Source organism: Nerophis ophidion, linkage group LG11 (genome assembly GCF_033978795.1).
Source record: "Nerophis ophidion isolate RoL-2023_Sa linkage group LG11, RoL_Noph_v1.0, whole genome shotgun sequence".
NCBI classification, from domain to species: domain Eukaryota; kingdom Metazoa; phylum Chordata; class Actinopteri; order Syngnathiformes; family Syngnathidae; genus Nerophis; species Nerophis ophidion.
In genome coordinates, this window is record NC_084621.1 from 16,876,771 (window position 1) to 16,883,751 (window position 6,981).

Genomic DNA, 6,981 nt, shown 5'->3' on the forward strand with positions numbered 1-6,981 from the left:
CAAAAATACATTATACATTTTTTTTACTGTTTACTTTTAACACTGTAATCTCGAGATCAACTTCAGATCTACCAGTCAATTATAAGTTTTATTGTGGTTTATGTTTTTTGCTTGTTCATTTTAGGCCATTCTTTAGAAAAAAACGGCTCAGTTTTGTCAAGACTTGGGCGTGGATTGTTTTTCCGATGCAAAGCAAAATTGGCACGAGCGAGACATGAATGTAAGTACATATTTATTCATACTAACAAACTACAAACAAAGGAAGCAAACAAAAGGCGCGCACAAGGGCGGAGAACAAACTTGACTAGAAAACAAAACTTGATTGATTGATTGATTGATTGATTGATACTTTTATTAGTAGATTGCACAGTTCAGTACATATTACGTACAATTGACCACTAAATGGTAACACCCGAATAAGTTTTTCAACTTGTTTAAGTCGGGGTCCACGTTAAGCAAAATATGCCACATTTTCCCCCCAAAATATCTCAAAGTGGAAAATTTAACGTGACGTAATTGGAGCCTTAAATAGGTCAATAATTCACAATGACATTGATTTTGATTCATTATTATTTTTTAAAGAAAGAAACAGCCTGCATGGCAGCTTTGTGTTATTAAAGTAAACATTGCAACATTTTCTGGTTACATTTCACCCGTTTGCTCCTTTATATCACTTTTTACATTTGAAACATTTTTCAATCGTATTTTTAAAATGTGCCGTGGGCCCGTTAAAAAATGACCTGCGGGCCGCAAATGGCCTCTGGGCCGCTCTTTGGACACCCCTGACCTATGTCATATGTAGTGACTGTTGGGGAGTGACTAGGGCAGGGGTGCACACAAGTGGGGGGTCTACCTCATTCATGTATTAAAGTAGCAATGATTGTCACACACACACTCAAGGTGTGGTGAAATTATTCTCCGCATTTGACCCGTCACCCTTGATCACCCCCTGGGAGGTGAGGGGAGCAGTGAGCAGCAGCGATTAGCTGCGCCCAGGAATCAATTTTGGTGATTTAACCCCCAATTCCAACCCTTGATGCTTAGTGCCAAGCAGGGAGGTAATGGCTCCCATTTTTATAGTCTTTGGTATGACTCAGCCGGGGTTTGAACTCACGACCTTAGGCCACTGAGTAGGTTTATATATCATGCATATTGATTTATTCATGAAAGAGAGTTTTTGGTTTTCACAAGTTAAAGGTGTTTAATGATAATAAAAGCGTGTTTAACATTCCTTTCTTTCATGAAGACAAGAACATAAGTTGGTATGATTGTGATGACTTGCATTGAATGGAATCAGACAGTAGTGATGATAACCTCCACATTTTCAAATGGAGGAGAAAAACACACAAAAAAAATTAATAAAATAAAATAAAAAAAATAAAAATAAAAATAATTAATTAATTAATTAAATAAAACACCAACAACTTGCGTTGATTGGAATCAGACAGTAGTGATAATAATGTCCACGTTTTCAAAAGGAGGAGAAAAACAAAATGAAATAATAAAATAAATAAATACATTAATAAATCATAAAAAGATTAAATAAGATCAAATAAAACACAAAAAACTACCATTGTTTGGAAACAGACAGTAGTGATGATAATGTCCACATTTTCAAATGGACGGGGGGAAACAAAATGAAATAATAAAATAAAATAAATAAATACATGCATAAATATATAAATAAAAAACTAAATAAAATAAAATAAAACACAAAAAAATAGCATTGTTTGGAATCAGACAGTAGTGATGATAACGTGCACATTTTCAAATGGAGGAGAAAAACAAAATGAAATAATACAATAAAATAAAACAAATAAGATAAAAAATAAAAATAAAATAAATAAAATAAATAAAATAAATAAAATAAATAAAATAAATAAAATAAATAAAATAAATAAAATAAATAAAATAAATAAAACAAATAAAACACAAAAAACTTGCATTGTTTGGAATCAGACAGTAGTGATGATAACCTCCACATTTTCAAATGGAGGAGAAAAACACACACACAAAAAAATAATAATAAAAAATAAAAAAAATTCATTAGTTCATTAAATAAAACACCAACAACTTGCGTTGATTGGAATCAGACAGTAGTGATAATAATGTCCACGTTTTCAAATGGAGGAGAAAAACAAAATGAGATAATAAAATAAATAAATACATTAATAAATCATATAAAGACTAAATAAGATAAAATAAAACACAAAAAACTACCATTGTTTGGAAACAGACAGTAGTGATGATAATGTCCACATTTTCAAATGGACGGGGGGGAAACAAAATGAAATAATAAAATAAAATAAATAAATACATACATAAATATATAAATAAAAAACTAAATAAAATAAAATAAAACACAAAAAACTAGCATTGTTTGGAATCAGACAGTAGTGATGATAACGTGCACATTTTCAAATGGAGGAGAAAAACAAAATGAAATAATACAATAAAATAAAACAAATAAGATAAATAAGATAAATAAAATAAATAAAATAAATAAAATAAATAAAATAAATAAAATAAATATAATAAATATAATAAATAAAATAAATAAAATAAATAAAATAAATAAAATAAATAAAATAAATAAAATAAAATAAACAAAATAAAACACAAAAAACTTGCATTGTTTGGAATCAGACAGTAGTGATGATAACCTCCACATTTTCAAATGGAGGAGAAAAACACAAAAAAATAAAAAATAAAAAAAATTGATTAGTTCATTAAATAAAACACCAACAACTTGCGTTGATTGGAATCAGACAGTAGTGATAATAATGTCCACGTTTTCAAATGGAGGAGAAAAACAAAATGAAATAATAAAATAAATAAATACATTAAGAAATCATATAAAGACTAAATAAGATCAAATAAAACACAAAAAACTACCATTGTTTGGAAACAGACAATAGTGATGATAATGTCCACATTTTCAAATGGACGGGGGGAAACAAAATGAAATAATACAATAAAATAAATAAATATATACATAAACATATAAATGAAAAACTAAATGAAACAAAATAAAACACAAAAAAATAGCATTTTTTGGAATCAGACAGTAGTGATGATAACGTCCACATTTTCAAATGGAGGAGAAAAACCAAATGAAATAATACAATAAAATAAAACAAATAAAATAAATAAAACACAAAAAACTTGCATTTTTTTTAATCAGACAGTAGTGATAATAATGTCCACGTTTTCAAATGGAGGAGAAAAACAAAAAGAAATAATAAAATAAATAAATAAATAAATAAATACATTAATAAATCATATAAAGACTAAATAAGATCAAATAAAACACAAAAAAACGACCATCGTTTGGAAACAGACAGTAGTGATGATAATGTCCACATTTTCAAATGGACGGGGGGAAACAAAATTAAATAATAAAATAAAATAAATAAATACATGGATAAATATATAAATAAAAAACTAAATAAAATAAAATAAAACACAAAAAACTAGCATTGTTTGGAATCAGACAGTAGTGATGATAACGTCCACATTTTCAAATGGAGGAGAAAAACAAAATGAAATAATACAATACAATAAAACAAATACGATAAATAAAATAAATAAAATGAATAAAACAAATAAGATAAATAAAATAGATCAAATAAATAAAATAAATAAAATAAATAAAATAAATAAAATAAATAAAATAAATAAAACACAAAAAACTTGCATTGTTGGGAATCAGACAGTAGTGATGACAACCTCCACATTTTCAAATAAAGGAGAAACATCGCGATTTAATCAAAAAACCTAACCCCAAAACTAAAAATTGCGCGAGCGCTCCCTAGGAAGAAAACACAGACAAAACTGCCTGTAACTTCCAGTAGGAATGTCATAGACTCATGAAACAAAAAAACTCTATGTAGGTGTCACTTAGACCTAGATCAACAGGAAGTTTGCAATTCTCCCTTCAAAACAAAAGTTTTGTAAAAACACTCACCTTTGTCTCTTTGAGCTGTTATTTGACCGCCTTAACAAGCTTCAAAACTCACCAAACTGGACACACAAATCAGGACTGGTGAAAATTGCGATCTAATCAAAAAACCTAACCCCGAAACTCAAAATTGCCCTCTAACGCCCCCTAGGAATAAAACACAGACAAAACTGCTCCTAGGAAGAAAACACAGACTAAACTGCCTATAACTTCCAGTAGGAATGTCGTAGAGACATGAAACAAAATGATCTATGTAGGTCTCACTTAGACCTACATTTCATATATTGACAACCCTCAGCAAAAATCAAGGGCAGCAGCCAAAGCGGTCCCGTCCATCGCTGCTTGCAGCTTTAACTAGGTTTATTTTTTTCAATGCCTGGCTGGCGATGCACTGACACCCTTGGTCCGTCACACCAGAGTGACCGTTTAGGAGTGACTATTTTGGGAGTGAGCCACCCACCAAGCCAACATGTCACTCGGTCTTCAATGTGTTGCTTAGCAGAAAATGTCAGCTTTACGACCCGGGTTTTCACGCACAAACAAACGATGCGATGTTTAGGTGTGACGCGAGAAGAAGTCCGAGTATCGCAGCCGGGGGTTTATGCTCCTCCTCTGTGAGCGCTGATTATATTTCATTTACAGCAATTATTGGCCTTCAAGCAGAGCCATTTATAATACAATTATTGGGCAGCTTCTTTTCCTCCAGCTAAAAGTGCTGCTATTTTATTATTGCTATTATTAAAAACCTTGCCTCGCTGCAAATGGACTGAGAAGCTCCACTAAACTTTCAACAGGACTTAACCTTCTGGGGATGTTGGATTTGAATCCTCTCCAAGGGGCAAACTTGACAAAAGTCCTTCAGTTTAAAAGACTCATTTTCGTTTTTTGCTTGAAATGTTTTAAACTTCAACGCTACACAAAAAGTATCAATCGATCAATAAATATCATTTTCACCCTTTTATTTAAGTCCTTTTGATCAGATTAAGTCAAATAACTCACTACGCAAATTTATACTAATTAAAAACGGTGACATCATTTGATCAAAAGTCCTTCAAAAGGCTTAAAATAATCATGAAAAAAAAATTACGTTTGATATTTTAGTAGATTTTTTTTTTTTAAATGAGAGAAGAAAGTGAAATAAATAAGAGTGTAAAATGTTTGTATGCTTAATCATCTTGAAAGTGCAAACGGGACTTAAGTCCTGAGGTTTATAACGGGCGAAAAGTATCAAGGATTTATATTCTTATTTTCCTTTAAAAAAAATTAAACTTCTTCTTTGGCAGCTTAGTCTTGCTAATTATTTTCTGATTAAATGTTGAATTCCATGTGTTATGTATTTATATATATATATATATTTTAATGGTACTTTAATTATTGTCAATAGTTCATTGTTTTCATTTAACTATTTTTGTCCTATTTTAGTCAATTATTAGTCAAATCTTGTCAGTTTTAATGAGTGATGTAATTCTACAAGATCTTATTCAAACATGTCAATCAATCAATATAATTTTGACCCTTTTTTGAAGTCCTTTTAATCAAACTAAGTCACAGGTTTAAATGAGTAAAATAACTCAAAGGGTTAAAATAATTATTAAAAAAACTTAACGTTTGATATTTTAGTAGATTTTTTTTTGAATAAGAGAAGAACGTGAAATAAATATGAGTGTAAAATGTTTGTATGCTTAATCATCTTCAAGGAGCAAACGGGACTTAAGTCCTTAGGTTTATAACGGGCGAAAAACATTTTGGATTTATATTCTTATTTTGCTTGAACATTTTTTTAACTTCTTCTTTGGCAGCTTAGTCTCGGAAGACCATGCTAATTTACGCTCATGAATCAGACACTTATTTGGATTATTTTGTAGACGTTGCCCTCTAGTGGGTCCTCCTGACCACCACACACTGGCACGAGAATCTGGTATTCAGGTTGAATCAAGTCTTTAATTTTCATCCACCAGTTTGATTTGCTTTTCAGCAGTATAAAGATAGGACTTTTCAGTCCGGCGTGTTTCTGCTTTGCTCCGTAGTGTCTCTCTCTCGCTCCAACTATAACCATGAGTCTCGTACCGGCTGCTGCTAATAAGGGCGACAGGTGATTAGATAACCAGTCGCAGCTGGGCCATCCACTCACCTGCTGCTGGCTTCAAGGCCGGTCCTTACACACCCTGCTCTGCGACAGGCCCGCAGACCACGCCCCCCTCCACATACATGTTTTATTTTAAATGTTTTTATTTTTTTTATTTTTTTTATGTTACTTCATTTATTGTTAATAGTTTATTGTTTTTGTTTAGTGTAGTTTTGTCATTCTATTTTAGTCAATTAGTGGTCAAATTTTGTCAGTTATAATGAGTGTTGTAGTTATACTACATCCAAAATGAACATGTCAGTCAATCAATATCATTTTGACCCTTTTGAAGTTCTTTTGATCAGATGAAGTTTAAATGAGTCAAATATCTCATTAATCAAATTTATACTAATTAAAAACTATGACATTTCATCAAAAGTCCTTCAAAAGGGTTAAAATAATCATTAAAAAAAGAACATTACATTGGATATTTTAGTAGATTTTTTGAAAAAATTAGCAAAGAAATAAGAGTTAAAATGTTTGTATGCTTAATCATCTTCAAAGAGCAAACGGGACTTAAGTCCTGAGGTTCATAACGGGCGAAAAACATTTTGAATGTATATTCTTATTTTGCTTGAACATTTTAAGCAAAATCTTGGTAGTTTTGGAAGACCATGCTAATTACTTTGATTACATGTTTAATTTTAAATTTGTATTTATTCATATTTTAATAGTATTCTGATTATCATTAATAGTTTACTGTTGTCATTTAAATATTTTTGTCATCCTATTTTAGTCAATTATTAGTCCAATCTTATCAGTTATAATGGGTGTTGTAATTCTACAAAGTCCTGTACAAAAATGTCAATCAATCAATATCATTTTGAAACTTTTGTCATTTTGTCTTGCTGAAATAAGCAGGGGCGTCCGAGAAAAAGACTTTGCTTGGATGGCA